This window comes from Gymnogyps californianus, chromosome 8 (genome assembly GCF_018139145.2).
Source record: "Gymnogyps californianus isolate 813 chromosome 8, ASM1813914v2, whole genome shotgun sequence".
Classification (NCBI taxonomy): Eukaryota; Metazoa; Chordata; class Aves; order Accipitriformes; family Cathartidae; genus Gymnogyps; species Gymnogyps californianus.
In genome coordinates this window covers 1,154,253-1,174,669 of record NC_059478.1, presented here as the reverse complement: position 1 = coordinate 1,174,669, position 20,417 = coordinate 1,154,253, and positions in this window count along the sequence as shown.

Below are 20,417 nucleotides of genomic sequence, written 5' to 3'. Positions count from 1 at the left end.
CAAACTGACTGTGAATATAGGAGAACTAAAAGTGTTCTTTGTGTAAATTGTTCCTAAATAATTTTTTTTTTACGTTAGGGATATGGACATCTTCCTAAAAAGACAGTGTGCTATTTCAAGCTGAATAAATGTGTCTATTGTGGCTACTACAAGGAAACTACCAGCCTCCATTCAGTTTAATCTTTATCTGTATTTTTAATCTTTTCTCCAATAAGTATAAAGTTAGAACAGTCAAATGTACACATCAGTCCTCCCTAAATAAGAATTGTCAACCACCTTTCTATGCTTTAAATATACAGGTAGTGGCATTCTTTGCAACATTTCTAAGCACTGACTTGCTATTTATTCCCAATCACGGTCTTTCAGCTGGAGCCGCCTTCTCTTGATTTCCCAGTGTGTCAATGTACTATAGCATTAGTCTAGTTAAAAAAAAAAAAAGTGTCTAAATCTCAATCTTCCCTATGAATTCCTCGGTTGCTGAGGATAGGAACTCTACATTATGTTATTCTCTATGTTGCTTAATAGTAAAATCAGTTCTCAAAAAATTACAACTCCAAAATTTCTTCCTTCTCCAAATCTGTGCAACCAGTATGGTTCTGGCTATGTTTGTACCAGTAATGACAAAAAATAAAATTTTACTGCTTGCACCATGGTAGTGCCTAAGGAAAGTGTTGGTTCCATTTCCAGTGCCACTCTAGTCTTTTTTAAGGTTGAACAATAATTTTGAGAGCGGATTCCTATTTTTGGTGGGAGCTGAGCCTTCATGCTGCCCATAATTTGGAGAATTCAGCAGCATTTGCAGTAGTTACAAATACAGAGAGTTGTTCCACACAACCTCTTCCACCACTTGAGCTAAAGAAAAGATTTACTCTCCCCTTTCCCACTCTGCCCTCCACCCTTCCATGCTAAGGGACACAGCTGATGCTGACCACATGCAAAATAAAGAATTCCTAGAAAAACTGTGCTAGGAACAGCAAAATAGGAAATGGGGCTGAGAGAAAGCAGAGGTGTTAAGCCTATAGTAGATGCAAATCATTTACAGGACTAGCAGTGGGGAGAAAGAGCACCTTTTTAACCACTAGGTAAGGAAACCTGTCTTGGACTCACTGGGATCAATAAATACAAGAAAGCACTGTATTATATCTGCAGAGAAATTTTGTTTTGGCATTTGTGATGTTCATTTCATTCATGGCATTTAAATGTTCATCTAACTTTACTTTGGTAATCAAACACTGAAGGTGCAAGCGCAGTTTCTCACCAGGCATGTCAAGCTTCCCTTGTGTTGTTAGGAAGCATTTCTTATGAACAATTTTTAATTAGACAAAGTTCAATAATTAATTTAGTGAGAGCTACCTAGGTTATTTCAAAGTCCTTAGAGGGACTATGAGATCATTAATTCTCTGTAACTTTCTTCTGTATATTTACTCTGGAAAGAAAACAATGGTCTTTATAACAAACTTCAAAGGGAAAGGAAATTATCCACTTTCCCTGTCCATTGTGAAGAAAGTAGAAGCATATGGCTTAAATGGTAATTTTTCTTGCTACAATTTGATATTAAAAACACGTTCTGTTAGCTAATGTAAGAGTTGTGAAGCGCTGGAATAAATTATGTGGGAGGGTTGTGGAGGTTCAGTTACTGAAGTTCCGTGAGAACAAAGTAGACCACCATCTGCCAGCAACTGCATTTGGATAGTTAGTGCTGCCTTGCTGTAAGAAAATGGACTAAATGGTGTTCCAGCCAGCACCATTTTCTGTGATTCTGTATGTGCTAGTCATGATATTGTACTATGCACAAAAATATACAAGCAAGGAGATAAATCTTTATAGACAAGATACAAGGAGCCAAAAAGAAATTGTTTATCCCTTGATGCATTTCATTGGAATAGCGATATGCCCTGTTTGCAATTGCAGACTCAATAGAAGAGTTAATGCACATTCTCTTGCTGCTTTTGGATAGGCCTTACCCCTCACAAGAGATAAGTCTCAGTATTTTTTTCGGGGTGGGGGGGGGCATGTTACACTGGTTTTAATTTAATGTAGTATGAGGAACTGTGTATATTTAGAGCTTTTGACTGACCAAGTTGTATTTAAAGCTTTCAAACCACCAAATCTTTCTTTCTGACAATATGATTTTGTATCCTTGCTACTTAACTGTCAATATTTTTCTTCTATCATGCATTTGCATGTGTATGATGAGATCTGATGGGAGTTTCTGTTCCCATAAAGGGGAGACAACTTAGAAGCTTATTGGTTCTTGGAGGATTGAAGTAACCCAAATTTTTAAGTACTGCACTGTACTCTATTTATGCTTCTCAATGTTTCCTTGGTTTTCATCCAGCTCTGTTGAAACAGTTCATTCACTTGGTTTAAGGCATTATTTTTACTTTGGTTATTGTTAAAATTTATTAGCCTTCCCTCATTGAACAGTGATAATGTTGTTATTTGTGAGAGTTAGAATTTATAAGCTGTTCTGGAGGAGACATTTATTGCCTTATAGGCTGCAAACTACAGTGGAGCTATATCATATCTGAGTTTTCTATGAGTGCTTATGGCCAAATTCTGGTATCAATGGCAACATCATAAATGTGAAGAAATGCTACTGGCCTTATGCTAACTCTGAGTGTGAAGCTGTTTTAGGTCTGAGCTGAATTCCAGCCTAGGTTGTACATACAGTTGTCATTGAGTGAGGAACACACAGACCATTTTCTCCCTCATCATCAGATATTGAAACTTAATAATATGAGTTTCAGGTGCCAATTGATTGATTTAATTTCCAAATCTTCCATGTGCTGCAGGTGCTTTCAGTGAATTATTCTTTAGATACTTCTATCAGTTGTATACACAAAAAGAGATAGAAAATCTGTGTCTTGTGAAGACACAAAGGGATAGTTGCTGAGTCACTATTTAACATACTGGTAACTTCTAAATATGTTTTTGAACACACTGTAATAAATCTGGTGTCTGCCTTCCATTGTATTGTTTTTTCTACTGATCATTTATAGGCGTAGGATTGTGTCCCACCCTGATTAATGGGACTAGCAAAAGGAAACTATCTCCTAGATATAGCAATGTTGCCACTCCCAAAATTATTTTTCTTATTTATATATAATTTGCCAAATTTTGTTAAGATAAATTAAGAAAAATATATAAGACAGTCTTAGAAATACACATAGTACTCAATCTGGGCCATAAGTAATGAGTGGTTTTTTCTATATTTTATATACTATTCTTTATCAAAAAGCAAATATCTAAGCCTATTCCTAGCCCTGCTCAGATTCCTGTTAGAGTAAGTCTGAGCTAGAGCCCTTCATTTAGAGTGTTCATAAATGTCAATACCTTGAACAGAAGGTGTTAGTAATTGCACAGAGCCTTAGAAAAACATCCACTAAAGTTCCACAGATCTTTTAAAGAAAAAAAAAAACAACCCCCACCTCCAGCTTCCATGAACTGTTATTTCTACAAGGCTCTTTCTACTCTATAAGCATGTCACCACTTAAAATACAGTTACTTACTTCTGACAGAGACCCTGAGATTGTCAGGTAGAAAATATGATGGCCCAGAGTTGTTTCTCTAGAAGTAAATGGTCTTGAAAGGAAACCTTGGTATAGATTTGGTCCTTAATAAAAGTTTCAGTGTCCGTGGAAATGCTTCATGCAAAATAATCCTCTTAACAAATGTCTGTGTGTATTCTGCAAGCTCCCCCATCAGTCATTAGCATGCTGGACTTTGGCGTCTTTTCCATACAGCCTTATAAGGGGAACTACTTTTAAGTAAGAATATTCTGCCTATGTAAGTATTCTTACAGCTTCAAATACTAGGATTCTGGTACCTTCTGAATGTATTTTTCATGTTACATCAAATAATTTCCCTGCTTTTTTCTTTTTTTAAAATATAAATAGCTGAGAAGGGAATCATTTTGCACTGTTTGTACTGTTTTTAGGCCCCAAGCAATGAGATGGTGAGAGACTCTAAGGGATGCCTGTACCACTTAAATTCTTTGTGACTTCTCCAGAAGTACGCAGGACCTCAAAGAATGAAGCTCTAAATATTTTAAGAAATGCACACTTTTCTAATGTTAATGGATAGTTTTCATTATGAATCAATAAGAAATTGCAGAGAAGTTCTTACATTTCACATCCATTTGCCTCTCCTTTGTGGCAACTTTATAATGAATTGTATTGAATTACTGAGCTCAGGCAGCCAATAGAGCTAAATTACACAGTGGTAATCTTAGTGTGCTGCTTACAGGCAGCATATATGTATATTTTGCTATGACAAGGTGCAGAAGGTGCTGTGCTGGAACAACATGGCAGTGTTTCTGCCACTCAGCCGTTCATTTGAACTCCTACAGCTGTTTTGTTACTAAACAATGAATGAAGTAATGAGGATCCCTCCTGCTAGTTGGCCTAGCAGGAGAGCAGAGAAACTCAAATATGTTTAACAGTACAGAAAAAAAGAGTTAATCAGATACTTTCTTCATTGTTGGCAAGTGAGAGCGCCATATTGACAAAATCACAATCAAGCATCAGGCAAACAATCATTGCATTCCTGTGTTCACAATGAAAGAAATTACCAAGTAATAACAGCATTATCAGCAGTGCTGTTAGAAGGCTTCATCACCATTATATACAGCCAGATTATAATAGCTTGACTATTATAAAAGAGACTGTAGGAGAGAAAGGCAGCAGGTGCCGGTGCCCTGTGTTTGGAGGAGAGAGCACAAGTCGCTCATTCTCCCTGAGGTGATTATAGAGCTCATGGGGACCAGGCTCTTGCAGTCACTGTCATGAACTTGGACGTGTCCAGCAGTTTTGCGCAACATTCACTCTCCAATTGATTTTGATGCTAGATGGCCACTCCAAATATTCCCGTCAAGAGGAGCTCAGTTGGAGAGGTCTTTCTGCAATATCACAGATCCACCAGTCGCCAGGGCCAGTGATTACTTTTAGGCTGAATTGGCAGCAAATTTATGTGCTCCTGGTGGTAGTACAGTGCAGGCACAATATTCCTCTTTGCTTTTCTACCTGGTTGCAAAAAAGAATAAAAAGGGACTGCACTTTTCTCTTCTTTTTCACAGAATCAAACTGGTTTGTGGTGGTGTTCCTCCTACCCAATTCCTCCTGCAGGTCTGTAGTCCAAATTAGAGAAGCAACATTTTTTCTCATAGTATTTTAATACTGCAAAACGGGTCCATTACATATCCCTCTGGACTTCCTGGAAATGAAGCAGACATTAATTCAGAAAGATTAATTGAAACATTACCTCTGGCACCATTACAGGTACTTCAGCTCTTTATTGATTTCAGTTTGGCATTGACACCTAGCTTTCCTTGCAGGTGGTGATGCAGAGCCTGGTGAGAGAATAAGAAAGAACTTGTTACTACAAGAACAAGGAGTTACTGAGGTGAATGTACATATGACACATACACTCTCTTAAATCTTCCCACGTAAGAGAGATGCGTCAGAGTTATTATCATTCACTGAGGCTGGTCAGAAAGTTTTTCAGTAGAAAATTCCATTTCATTCTCATGGAGTTGTCTACTTTGACAGCCTTTCTCACTGAAAATTTTATGAGGTCCTGGTAAATCCACTGGTTGAGGAGAAGATGAAATGAAAACCAAACCTCTCTGCACAAAAACTAGATATATGCAAAATTATGGCTTTTTTGAAAGCCTTTTAAGGTTTAACGTTTTCTCCAAAGTAGAATGAAAAAAGAATTTAAAACATCACAAAATTGTATTTCTGGTCTCTGTTAACCATCTCTGTTATTCACATAGCTGTTGAATAGGATCTTCCTGCAGGCCTTTGTTAACTGTTAGTTTTCAGATGTGAAGGTAGGGATTAGTACAGATGATTTTATCTCAAACATTTAAGAAAGAAAAAAATGTCAGGAAGAGAGGAGGAGAAATAGGACATTTATCTAAAGGAAGAGAAGTAGAACAGCTGTGTAAGACTGAAGTAGATACTGCACCTGAACTAAAGGCTAATGCAGTCTAATTCAAGATTTAACAATGAAGCCAGGGAGATGGAAAAGCTCTAGAGGTGTTTGGAAGTTAATGATGCAGCATTGTAGTAAAGCCCAAATTAAATTCTCAGTTCTCATTGCAAAAACACATTAAAACCAAAGTACTGCAGGATAAGGCTGTCTCATGCTGCTTGGTGCATTACTCCTTCTGAGTGTTTTTTCTTTTTTTTTCCACTGCCAAGGAGTGACAAGATGTTGGGTTTTTTCCTGCTCATACTGCTAACTGAATTTTTTTCTTAGGATAAAGACAAAGGATAGAGTTCTGAGCAACTGAAAAATATGAAGTAAGTTTAGAAACTTTGATGCAAACAGTGAGGAAACTTGAATATAGAAGAACGTGTCAAATTATTTGCTATAACTCCCTGAAATCATGGATGGGGAAAAAAGAAAAAACAAAAAACCCAAAAAAACCCCACACCACCAAAAAACCAAACAACCCACAGTTTCTCAAACTCCTGTTTTTTGCAACATTCTCTTTAACTCTCAAGATTATGATTTTTATAAAGTCCATTTAATTGCTGTAGTTCTGTGCAGAAATGCTTTCTTTCCTTTGACCCATCTAATTTAGAGTTCCACTTAGGGTAGTTAGAAAACCCAAAGATTCATGATTATTCATTTCTGAAAGCAGCTAATTTTGTAATTTTCCCCACAAAATCCAGATCAGGAAGTACCTTAAGGATAGGATTTGCGGTCTCCTCATGAGACGAGATGCTTACAGCCAACAATAGTAATGGTTTTCTATCAAATATTTCAAACATTAAATATTTAAAGTTCTTTCTCCCTTCATGCAAGAAGTACACATGGAAAAATGGAAATTTCCAAGAAGGATTAAAATAAAGCCTTATTACACTTCAACTGATTTGAGTAACAACAATATATTTATAGCACTAATCTCTCAAGACATCCTAAAATACAGCATGTTTACTGTTCTATCTCAGGTATTTCATCACACGTTCTTTAGTAAAGTAGTGTCTCAAGACAATAGTACCAACTCAAACAAATCAGAAGATAGAACAATAAACCTGTCTTTACCTTCTAGGGAACCAAGAAAAATGTGAAAAATAGAAATAAATGTTCTAAGTACAAAATATACTTGAAAAAACTTGAGGAAAAAAAATATCTTGCAATGATTAATAAGATTCTTTGCATAAATATAATTCTTTATAACAAATCACTCATTAAAAGTTATTACATAATTGCATTTGATATAATAACCTCTTACTCATTCTATAGATATCTCATACTTTATTTTTGTGTAGAATAAAGTAAGGACAAATGTATCATTGACAGGGATGATACAATTTGTTTAGTGCCATACTCATTACTGCTGTGAAAAATCTCAGCTGAAACAATTGTGCTTATACAGTCATTGAGTTTATGCTATACATTAACATTGATATAAGAATCATTTAAGTTATTTAAGTGAGTGGGCTGCAGCCACACAGATATATAAACTCAGTATTTGTCTCTTCCCCCCTCCCCCTCCCCTTTCAACAAAAAGATAATTATGGCTAACCTACTACCACCAAAGATTTCATATATCATATGGGATATGATATATGATATCCTATATGTTTCATATATCACAGGTGTGGGCTGATCTCCCTGTGCTCTGAGAGTGGTCTGTGCCCAGGCTGTTCCCTGCTCACTGCAACAGCTTGATAGAATTTGCTGTCTACAGCCTCACTCTATACTTCTTGCCACTGAAAGAAAAGCCTTTTAAAGTCTTATAACAGCCATAATACCACATAGAAAATATTCTTTTCGTATCCATTAGGATAAAAAATACTAGTTGCCAACCACCAGCTACATAGTAATTTCAGGACTTGGAAGTCCTGTTGACTAACACCCTGTATCAAGTATTAAAAAGAGCTAGCAATGATTACCTTATTTTTTCATCTTGATTATTTATGTTATGAAGTCTTTGTTTAATACATAATGCAAGTTTTATTTTCAGCTTAACAAATATTAACCTTCAAAGAATTCATTCAGTTTTATGTTCTTGAGGGCCTTTTCACTTACAGTTGAAATACATTTTAACCAGTGGGTTTTCTTTTCTTTCTAGATGCAATCTATATTATAAATTTGATGTACTGATATGAGAAGGTAATTGGTCTCATATAAGTATCCTTCTTTGTCCGGATTGCTTCTCGCAGTATGATTGGCCTAAAACTCTGATACTCTGCATCATTATTTAGTAACCTAAACATAATGACCAAAGCAGTTTGAGTCAATGGAAGTTCTACCAGGTTTACCTTAATTGTGTAGTGTTGTTAGAACAGAGGCTTAAGGTTTCGAAATGGAAAAAATGATCATGTTGTTTTGAACCATCTGTCACTGTACCCATGCAAATGAGTATAGGAATAAAGAATTAATATGCCCCTGTTTTACTTTAAAAGAGCTTTATCTGATTTTCTGTCCTTCCTTCTGTCCTTCCTTCCGTCCTTGAACTAGGGAGATATTTCAAAAACTTCCCTTGCAGCAGCGGCAGATGATCTGCAGACTGCTACAAGCTCTCCTATACCTGTGTTTTTTAGTAACCTGTTATAAATCTGATGGTATTAAATGAGTAACTTGTGATTCAACTGTTAAGCAGAAATAGAGGCCATTCCCTGAACTTCTGCTTAGATTTCTGTTTACCTACTCAAATTAAATTAATGCTGGTTTCCCATGTGGGGATGCTGTTTTGCTGTGACATATACATAGCAATCTGTTTTTACCCAAGCCTTGTTTAGATTTGCTAAAAATACAGTGCCTAATTGCCGGTGGTGTTGCCTCTCCAACTGCCTGGACAGCCTATAGGAGAAGGCAGATACTTTATTGTAGGCATGGAGATACCCGGAGATCAGACAGGATACTGAGAGAAAGTAGATTGATCCTGGGAAGACATAATGCAAGAGATCAAAGTAATGGAGAATCAAGCTCTTTTCATTAAGCAGGGCTTAAAATGTACAGGTATTTTTAAAAAAACAGTTAAAATGTTTCTGTTCTGGCAAGCACTGAATATATCTAACAGGAATAATTGTAAATAAAACCCACTATTGATCTGGAAGGCTCATCTGAGTTTAACTTCTGTCTTATGTATCGTCAAGGAGTTTTGATTTCAGCAGAATTACTCTTGGTTTTATATCAACTGAGAAGCAGTATATAGCTCCTCTCCTTTGAGCAGCCTAAAACTGTATACATAACTCCAGACTGGCCCCTATCTATAAGGATAGAATTTCATTGGCAAGGAAATAAGGATGCTGAATTCAGAATTGGAAAGGAGAGGGATAGGGGATTTGTTCTCACCATCTGGTCACAGAGAGAGGTTGTTTTCTTGGGAATGCAAAAAAAAGATCTCCATTTGACAGCAGAGCTGAAAAGGTGGTCACAAAATAAACAGTGCTGCTAACAGAAGCTGTCATCATATTTAAAGCTGATGAGTAGTAATTAATGCGGATTCTTTCAAGCAAGACTTGCAGGCTCAAATGGTGCTTAGTGATTCATAGAGGAAGAGGAAAGTGAGAGAGACTCTCACTTTGAATTTGAATTTACTCCCTGTGAAAGTCTGAAAGTGATGGTGTACAGGTCTCACAGCCTTCAGCAGCAACGAAGAAGTGACCCTGTGTGTTTGCTCAAATTGCAGGAGGCTTTAAATATAAGAGCATTCACAATTAGACGTGAAACTAATACATTCTTACTCTCTTACACACCTTCAGATGTGAGGGTAATTTAGAACCTGATGGAAACTTTCAGTTCTCTGGCTTACTCCTCCGTATTCATAGTCCTCATATTAAGATCACTGCAGGGTTTTAAGAGTTAAAAATGTGCTCGTCTAAGAATGAATGACTGAGGAAAAAGTTGACATGGATGACAATGATTGAAAAGTGCTAATTTAATACCTTCCATTTAGCTCAAGTGCCAACTACCTGGAGAAATATATCTTAATAATAATAAAATGTAAGGTGTAAGATGTAAGATATAGGATATGATAGATAAAGATATTTTATGTATGAGAACCATTTATCTTGTATCTTATGTAATTTGCAAATTATGTAATTCTCAAATTTTAGATGGAGGTACACTGTGTAAGCCTGTGGCTCGTTGTGTTCAAACAATCTGTCATGCTGTAGAAATGTTTATAAGCTTCGTAAGCACAATGCAAAAGACATGCAAACGTCTTTGTTACTGGTTGTAGTGCTGATCCTTTCAACAGATGAATACTGTAATTTATAACAATCTAGAAACCGAAGGAGAAATACGTTTTACATTACAGATGGGCTTTACAGTCTTGATACACGAATGTATGTATCACATAATTAGTTAAAACATAGTCCCACTGATGTCAGGGGAGGTAATAGCTGAGCTCTGCCCAGATTCTTATTTAGCTCTTGTCAAGCTACAGCTATTCCAAGTATAACTTCTTACCCATTCTCATAATAGTTACAGCCAATGCAAACACACTGCTTCACCACACAGTTCAGCTAGATGAAAAGTGCTCAGGCATGTCCTGCCTCTTAGACTCTTTGAACTTTTATCAATCTGGAAGATGAAAAGCATGTCTCGTGAGGAAGTTCTGAATGGGCTATAGAGTTATTTTACATGATTCGCCCCTCACTTTGCTCAGACACACGTCTCCCATCGAAAAAGCTTTCACATTGAACTGTAATACATTACAGTAAATAGTAGCCATGTCTGTGCTGTCTGTAGGCTGTGTGTGATTTGACAGTAAGATTTAAGGAATGGGTATTTTCCAACCTAAATGATTCTATGATTCTATGACTAGGATTAAGTTTTCTGGTAAAGTGACCTACTGGTGAATTATACCTTGATTTAGTAAACACAGATAATCCTAGGTCTTTGTTCTTGGTATTGAAGTCAGATTGTATATTTCCTGATTTTAAAACTCTTTGGGGAAAACTAATTATTTATTGCCAATTAAAAACAGAGTTGGATAGTACAAAACAAAGACTAATTAAAACAACAGCTTCCACCCCCCTCCACCCCTCCCTTCTTCCCAGGCTCAACTTCGCTCCTTCATTGCCAACTCCTATACCTCCTCCCTACCGGAGAGGTGAAGGGGGAATGGGGAATGGGGGGATTGCAGTCAGTCCCTAACAGTTCCCCTCTGTAGCTCTTTCCTCCTCTCACTTTTCCCCTGCTTCAGCATGAGTCCTCTCCACAGGCTGCAGTCCTTCAGGGTAAACCTGTTCTGGTGTGAGGTCCTCTGCACAGGCTGCAGGGTGGATATCTACCCCACTGTGGTCTTTCCATGGGCTGCAGGGGAATCTCTGTTCCAGTGCCTGGAGCACCTCCTCCCCCTCCCTCTTCTCTCACCTGGGTGTCGCAGGGCTGTTTCTCATGCTTTCTTCCTCACTCTGAGTTTATTTTCAAATAGTAATATGGTAGAGTTTCATTAACAAACGACATAGTTGTCCTGTGTGGTGCAGATTAGATGCTCCATTGATATAATTATTAATTCTAATTAAGGTTCTGTCTTAATTAGCACAAAGTATATATGAACTAAGACAAAAATGTTGGATATGTTGAATGAAGAGTTTACTCTTCTCCAAGAACAGTATCTTCTTCTCAAGTAGCCAAGAACGTTGTAGCATGTAAAAACTTTTGAATAGAAAAATTAAAGTTCAGCCAAGGATGGAAATAGTTTTTTGATTAGTTGTGAGCTTCCAAGTAAAAAAAAAAAACAACCAGTAATCAGAGAGATATATGTGCTGGTTTTGGCTGGGATAGAGTTGATTTTCTTCATAGTAGAAATCATGGGGCTAAGGTTTGGATTTGTGCTGAAAACAGTGTTGATAATACAGGGATGTTTCTCATTACTGCTGAGCAGTGCTTACACAGCGTCAAGGCCTTTTCTGCTCCTCACCCCACCCCACCAGCGAGTAGGTTGGGGGTGCACGAGAAGCTGGGAGGGGACACAGCCAGGACAGCTGACCTCAACTGACCAAAGGGGTATTCCATACCATATGACATCATGCTCAGCATATAAAGCTGGGGGAAGAAGAAGGAAGGGGGGGACCGTTGGAGTGATGGCATTTGTCTTCCCAAGTAACCATTATGCATGATGGAGCCCTGCTTTCCTGGAGATGGCTGAACGCCTGCCTGCCAATGGGAAGTGGTGAAGGAATTCCTTGTTTTGCTTTGCTTGCGTGCACAGCTTTTGCTTTACCTATTAAACTGTCTTTATCTCAACCCACAAGTTTTCTCTTTTACTCTTCTGATTCTCTCCCCCATCCCACCGAGGGGGAGTGAGCAAGTGGCTGTGTGGTGCTTAGTTGCCAGCTGGAGTTAAACCACAAGAATATGTTAGCGTAAATTACGTATACTTAGCATAATAACAAAACCAACAAACATTTGAACCTCAGAATCAGCCTTTAAAAGCGTGAGACTGCATTGTAAATTTGATGACTTTGGACTTGTTTAGTGTATTGGTTTTGATTTTTCACACCAGGGAGTTTCAGCCACAGACATCAGCTGTACTCAGAGCAAGGACAGTGAGAAGATTTTTATCTGCCACGGAAACGGGAGACGTTCCAGATCAGAAAGTTTGATGGCTTTGGCAGCTTGGAAAACTTCAGATTTTTCTTTTAGCTTGAGGCTGGTATGGAACACGTCATCTGGAAGGCTATTCCCCACTATATTCCCATTATGTTACCAATTATTTCTAGCCAAGCTTGAGAACTAGAAACTTTTTGTGTGTGCATAGTGAAGACTCACTTAATGACAGCTTTCCAAGACCTGGACTTTAAAACATAAATGAAGTATCATCAGACTTACAGTAAAATCCCTGAGTTGGCAAAACATCAGTACTTCCTAAATGAGTCAGTTCAGCCTGCCTGCTAACATGGCGAATATACATTTGCTATAGGAAAATTAAAAAAAAAAAAAAAAAAGAAAATAGCTAATCAAAATGGTGATTTCTTTTGTTTGTATGATCTGTTTGGCAAAATGTTAATTCCTTCCCTTAAATAAACATCAAGTAAAACTCACCCTCCCTCAAGCCACAAATCAGCCAAAGCATTCATAGATCACTCTTGATCACTCTTGATAATAGGCTTTTTCCTTGGAGTCCATTTTACCCAGTGTACAAAGTGCAGCTCCTTACTCTCAGGTTAATGCATTTAATAAAACTTAATGAAACATTTGTAAACTTAATGAAGCACTCTGGAAATGAAAACAAAGGCAAGCCAGTGTCCTTCTAAATGGAAACTAGGCCATCATACTAGTATGACTGGAATATCTGAAATTGTGCTAAGCTTTTAATGTGTCCTTTGGGGTCAATAGGGTAGATGAGAGTATCATTGAAAATCCTGTTACAGTAATTTTTTTTTTTATGAGCATCTCTGAAAGCTTCAGTCAGATATAGGTATTTACATTGCACTGTGTATTCTTAGTGATTTTCTAGATAAGTAGGAAGTGTAACTCTACAATAAGGTATTGCCAATGGTAGTAATGGGTCACAAACTTTGTAATGAGTTTGCAAAGCCTTAGCACTGAGCCTTATCAGGCTTTCTCTGTCTGAACTTTTCTTGACTTGTTGGCAGTAGCTTTGATTTTACTCAGTTCAGCTGTAACAATCATTTTTTTTCCTAGCAGCTAGGTGGCTATGGCTAATTTGTTTTTCTTTTGCTTATCTTTCTATGGTACAATGAGAGCTTTTATATAAATGGTATTAAAAAGTAGTTATTTTGTGTAGCAGAACATGACTTGAACATAATGAAGTAGTGTGGAGGACTACAGACTCAGTATGATAGCAGAAGCCTTGAGATATGGGGACACAGGCTGCAGTGTAGAGGAGGCCAGCACAGGATAATAAGAGATGGGGCACAAGCTTGACACTGGACAATTCACCTATAGTCAATTAAAAAACCAAAGACCTGGAGTTAGACAAAATTAGTTTAGAGGCAACAAAGAGAACAAACCCCAAATATCTAACCTATGCAAAATGCACCACATGCAGTGAATTCGCCTATAGTATGAACTTTCACACCGGTGAAGGAAGAGCAAGGTGTATAAGCTTGTTAGAAAACATGTGACAATACCAAGCATGTCCCTGGAGGGTGGTGGTGGGATGGAAAATCACATCCTATTCCTCCCAGCAAAGGAATTAGATGCTGATAACTTGCTGCACCTCCCTCCACATACAATTGCCTGAAGCCAAATAATAAGTTTAGCTATTATTATTGTTGTTGTTGTTATTATTATTATTTTCTGTGTAGTAGTATTCTGCTCTTTTTTTTTTATTCTAATAATTTGATCTGAACTAATATTAATTCTCTGATTATTCTGTTAAGGTTTTAAATATGCTGATAACAAATTCTTGGCTTTACATATAATGTGTGTTTTATTGTTGTCTATAAGAAGATTTTGAATGTTAACAGAAGCAACTAATTGTTCTAGGCTGTTTTTTCCTTGCCCTTTCCTGTGGAGATGTCTAAGCAATGAAGTACTTCTTTGTCTGCAGAAGTCATATTTTTTAGCAAGATTTTTTTCTGGTGGGATGAGGAAGAAGATAAATTTCTGTCTTTGTATACGTGTTTGTGCGTGTGTCTTTTTGACATCAAGGCCTTCTAGATACATAAAGGTGCATAGATGCATAAAGATGGAGTGCTGATTCTTCAGAAGATGCATTCAAATTGGTGTGGTTTAGAGCATAAAATAGTAAGGTTTTCTACCATCTTGGATTCCTTGGGAAGGCTCCACTGACCCAGAAGAGTCTATATAAAAGTTCTCTAATGTACTTCACTGGGCCAAAGGAACAGTTTTTATGGAGTTACAGGCTTTGTATCATAAGGTTTTCAAAGCCAATGCAATAGAGTGTCTGTAAAAGCAGAAAAAGTTCAAAATTTCCTTCTGATTATGAGGCTGAATGTCTGCCCTCTTTCTAGGGATAGGTGGGAGGGAGGTCACCCATCAGTATCACAAAAAGATTTTAGCTCCATATCCTCATCCAAGCTGTAGATTCGGCAGATCTTAAAATATCAGATACTGTCAAATGAATTTGTAGCTGTTTTGATCCACTGTTGCACACATTTCTGTTGACTTTTCTGCAGTCCAGGATTGAAGCTGATACTTTATATTCACAAATTAAAGATCATGACTCTTTCCACTGGACCCTAAATTCTTGATAAAGTAATACATATAGCTTCAGGACTGCAGATTGATTGTTTAGTAAACAGATAGGCAGAACAGAATGGTATTGTTTAAGAAAGCCATCTGGAATTTTTTTTTTTTTTGATCCAAAGAAAAAGTTATGGGTTTCATTGGGATACTTGCATTTTGTTTTTTGTTTGGTTTTGGGGGTCTTTGGTATTTAGGATTGTTGAAGAAGGTTTGCACACTGAGTGGCTACTTCAAGTAAGATTCAGCTTTATCTTTGTGTTCTTATGTTAAGATTTTGAGTGTATCAGTCTTTGTACACACTTAAGCTTTCAATTCATTCTCTTCAGCCAGCATACTTTGACCAAGATTTAAGGAAAGCTGTCTGTCAAACAGAGAGCAAAGGCATTATCTGAGGACTCATATGTTGCTTGTCATGTGTGCAGTAATGATTTGACAAATACTCAATTATTTTTTCAGACAACAGACCACTGTACTCTTTCCCTCAGTTCTGAAATTTTCTTGCAATATGAGTATTTCCTCAATGTCCACACACTTGCTCTTTCTTCTTATCCAGAAGCAGGAAGGTCTTTACATATGGCCCTAACGAAACTGTGGTCTGGGGGAAGATGCCCACCTACAGCAAAGACCAAGTCCTGATTTTAGCAGCTGCTCCTGCTCATGCAGGGGAAGAAGAGAATTTCTTCTGTAGAATTTTGTGATTTCCAGGAAAACATGCCTGTACACTAGGAAAACCGTATCACTGACCTATCCTTTTTCTTCACATGTATTCTTCATGTTGGCAATACTTTACACACAACAGGACTTTTTCAGAGTTCTTCCTACAAAACCTTCCAGATTTTTCTCTACAGAACTTCTGCACTTTCTCACTGTGTTTTACAGTTTATTGTTCCTTGTGAAATGTATCTTGTAACTGAAGCTAGTGAATCACAGAATTTGAATTAGAAGCTAATGTTCCGGGTTTCTTGTGTTCACAATACGAATGCACTACAAAGATAATTCATAATGATGCATCACAGGAGAATCCAATACTGACAGTACAAGCCAGATAAATTCATAAACTCTATTTCCGGTTTAAAATGAGTTTTAAAAATATTTTTGAGCATTTCTAATATTGGACTAATTCATCTTGTAGTGTCGTCAGAAATGCGGTAACAGAAGTGGCACATATGGCTGAGGCCGTAAGACTTAACTCCTTTAGCCTTATAGAAACACAGAAAATGCCAGGTTGGGATCTCTGGAAGGGATGTCTGGAAATCATCTGGTACCACCTTCTTTTGAGACCAAGGTGAGCTTAATCAGGACCCTGCCAAGGCAAGGCTTGATACCATCACTTCTCTGCGCAATCCATTGCAATGTTTATTGTTGTCACAATCAAGATTCTTTTCCTTATATCCATATGGATTTTCTCCTGAAGCAGATTGTGCCCATCACCTCTTTTCCTTTCATCCTGCATCCTGGTAGACAGAGTTCCTTCATCTTCTCTTACGCAGTCTTCTATTGAAAGACTGGGATTAGATCTCCCCCTCAATCCTTCTCCTCTCTAGGCTGAACTCCAATTCTTTCAACCTTGTCAAGTTTTCCAACCCTCTAATCATTTTGGTGGCCTCCACTGGACCATCTTCAGTTATTCAGCGTCTCTTTGAACTGGGAACAACTGGACACAGTATTCCAGTCCTAACATATTAGCAGTCCCTGCTTCTTCTCCCTACTGACTTTGACCTGTTCAACAGGAGCTGTTGGCCTAATTGTCTTTTCCAGCAGAAAAGGAACTATTTCATTTCTCTCCACCTTCCATTGCTAGGACCCCATGTCTCTTTTCCATCTGTTGTTTTCCATATGAGGGGAAAGCAGCTATTCTGGTGCCATGGATGCCAAGCTTTGAAGATCTCTTGTCCTAAGAATCACTGCCCTGCCCCTGCCTGAGCCTTGCTTTTGGCCATTTTATTCTGCACCCTGAGGCCTCAGCTCTTGTCCTTTCAGCATCACTGCTAACACCCTGTTGATTTCTTGCTCAGCTTCCCATATGGAGCAGAATCTACTGACCTCTTTCTGCATCTCTTCATCTGACAGCTCAATGATTGAAGGTACACCTCGCACAGACAAGGCTCGCCCCCATCTCAGTGCCTGGGGGAACACCAGGCACTTGCTGCAGCCCATCACTTGAATGACTAACCACATCTCCCCTCAGCAGCTCTGTCTGGGTTGATGCCTCTTATATACTAAGAACAGCCCAGGAGGGTGCTACAGGAGCAGCATCCTGTGTTGTGTCACCATGATCTGAAATGATCACCAGTTTTCCTACCAGAACACCAGCACAGACCTCACTATCTCAAAGCGGCTCAAGCAGCATCCTGGGACATTCGGCCCTCCCACCCCCAAACTGGCATGCAATCTGCTACGTCTCTGTTGGCAGCCCCTATTTGCAGCACTCCAGGTCACTGTGCTCCCTAAGCGTCCATTAAATACTAACTAGGAGCCAGGCACAGGTGCTTTCCCCCACCAGCAGGTCCTTTCTTGCAAGACTATGAATCCCCTGAAGCACCTCCCAAGTGAAGTTCAATTACCTGGTGAGTGCCATTGTGCTTTCCTGGCAGGTGAAAGCTGGTCACAGATGCCTTCCACTGTATCTAATTGATTATATATGAAGTCTTGCACAGTCATATATTGTAGTTTACATTGTGAATTAGTGAAAATTTTTTAAGGAGGAAGAAGATCTCATTCTTACCCCAGTGATAAACTTCTTAAGCTGAAGGGGCTTCATTCATAACTTCTTGCCTGTTCTCTAGTTGCCTCCTGGCTGCTAGCACAGACATTGCAGAAGCAGATAGCCAAGACCTGACACTCATTTGAGCATTTTCAGATTCAAATTTTGGAGTAACCTCCAAAATTGTTTGAGCAGAAAAGTTTTTTGTTACTATGAATGTGCAATAAGCTCTTGAATAAGATCAAGTAGGGCTGTAGCAATATAGCTTGCACATGTGGACACTTCATCTCGTCTTTTACAAAAACAAGCCTCATTTGCAGTTATCTAGGCAAAGTATAAAAAGTGCATATTCACAGTTTTATCCAGGTCTAACAGGCTCATTTCATGTCATCAAATTTATCCTCATGCTTCCTGACTTGGACGTGCATCACTTGAAGCATGCCTCGTTCAGACTAGTGATTTATGAGGCAGGCTGAGCTCCCTGAGTTTAATTTGATTTAGGGAAATTTCCCAGAACTTACCAGAGGGAACTCAGTTATAAATCCAAACATCATATTTCATAAGACGATTTTACATTTTCTTGTAATGTTTTAAAAATATTTCCTTAAGGCCTGATTCTGCAGTAGTTTTCTCATTAAGCTACATCACACCTTGCTGAATTTCAGTGCATTGACTAAGAAAGCTTCCTGCATGGTTACGCAGTGGCTAAATGTGGCCCTTAATTACTTTTCTTTCTTTTTTTTCCCTCTAGTCTCTGATATTGAAGATTTTCCTAGGGAACGGCCCTAGGCTCAACAGAGTTGGCAATAACAGCCTTAGGACTTCTGCCCATTTTTGTGCATGGCTTGATTATTCACACTGTCCAACATTATACATCTAATCTAGATTAGGAGCCTGGGATCTTTGGATAGTTGATGGACAGGTGTAGGCTATTGAGATGTCTGACTTTCCCTTCAGAGCTTTATTGCAAGTAGAAGAAGCCTATGCTTCTATCTTAAAACCTTAATTTTAGATGCCTTAAGTTTTACCAGATGAATGCCTCCATGTAAGTATGGATGGCTTCAGTGATCTGAAACGTGTGTTACCTTATATCAGTGTGACAAAGAGCTTGCTTACAAAGCAACTTCAGCTTCTCCTGAATTGCTTGTTCCTAGAGTGCTTAGCTGGAAATGACATCTATTAACCTTAAAGTCAAATATCTGGACTTGCAGGGGGATTACTGCTCAGTGTATGAGAGCTCTTTATATAGTAGCTTTTCCCAACTTTATCAAAGACACTAAAAGTTGCCTCTTAAAGAAAAAAGTAACTAGGGAAGTTCAATGAATAAGTGTGTGTGTGTGCAATCCAGCTACTTTAATAAATAATCACATAAAAAATTTCAAATATATCTGGGATGAATTGAAGTGATAGAAGTACTCCAATTTATTCTAATAAGAGAATATGACAGGGATTACATTGCTTTTTCTGATGAAGGAAAAAATTGTCATCGATGTATTCCATTTAACCTAAGATTTATTAGAAATAACACCGATATTTTCAATTTAAGTCAGTTGCATATGTTCCTTTTGCTCTCTTAAACTGTTAAAGCTGAGAAATAATACAAGAAAATAAATGCTTGGTAGTTTTCCATGTTTATAACTAAATTCTGGTTAACTAGAGACTTTAATGTTTTCAGCAGTCCAGATAAAACTTTTAACTAAGAATTTCCATTTTCTATTTTGTGTCGACAAGTCAGCATTTTAAAATGCTTAGCAGCTCAGTCCTCATCTTAACTTTATAGATCCAAATCTAAAAAAGATAGCTGTGATGCTATCTGGTGTCTTGCTGTTAAACAGGAACTTTCATATCTAATGCTGTCAAACTAGTCCTCTCAAGAAATACTGATGTTGCTAGTGAAATCTTAAGCATTGGACAGCAATAGAAGAATTAAATTCATAGAACGTCAGTGGAACAAAACCAGTTTAAAAAAAAACATTTTCAGATCACTGATACACTGTAGAATTACTGTCTAATACATGGCATGTGTTTTAAAAACACACTTGTATGCACCAAAGCAATTTACGTTGTTACTAAATGATGTGATAAATTTGTTATGCTGTTAGAATAGAATATGAACTGCTTTCAGCTTCTGCAAACAGAACTGGTTGAATTAATTTTATACATTGAGCAAGATGTATACATCATATATCACCTGTCAGCTCCTTCTGGAAATTGTCTCAACTACATTTTATTAGTTTTGGAGGGTTTTTTTTGTTTAATGCTGAGGAAGGACTTACTTGGAAAATTTATAATTATATGCAAGACATATAGTTATTTAAAATTATTTGGACATCTAACTCACATGCCAATAATTTTCTCTCATGTTACGATGCCTTAATTTTGTAAACAAAGGAGTTATGTCCTCATACATAACTGATACGCTGAATAACTGAAGTGGAGGTGGGTGGGCCCGATAAAAAGGACACATGAAAGACTATCTACACATTTATAATACTAATTATCGTTCGTTGTTGTCTTATGCACATTTAATGCTTAAAGTTTCTTTGCTGCTGAGAGAGAGCAA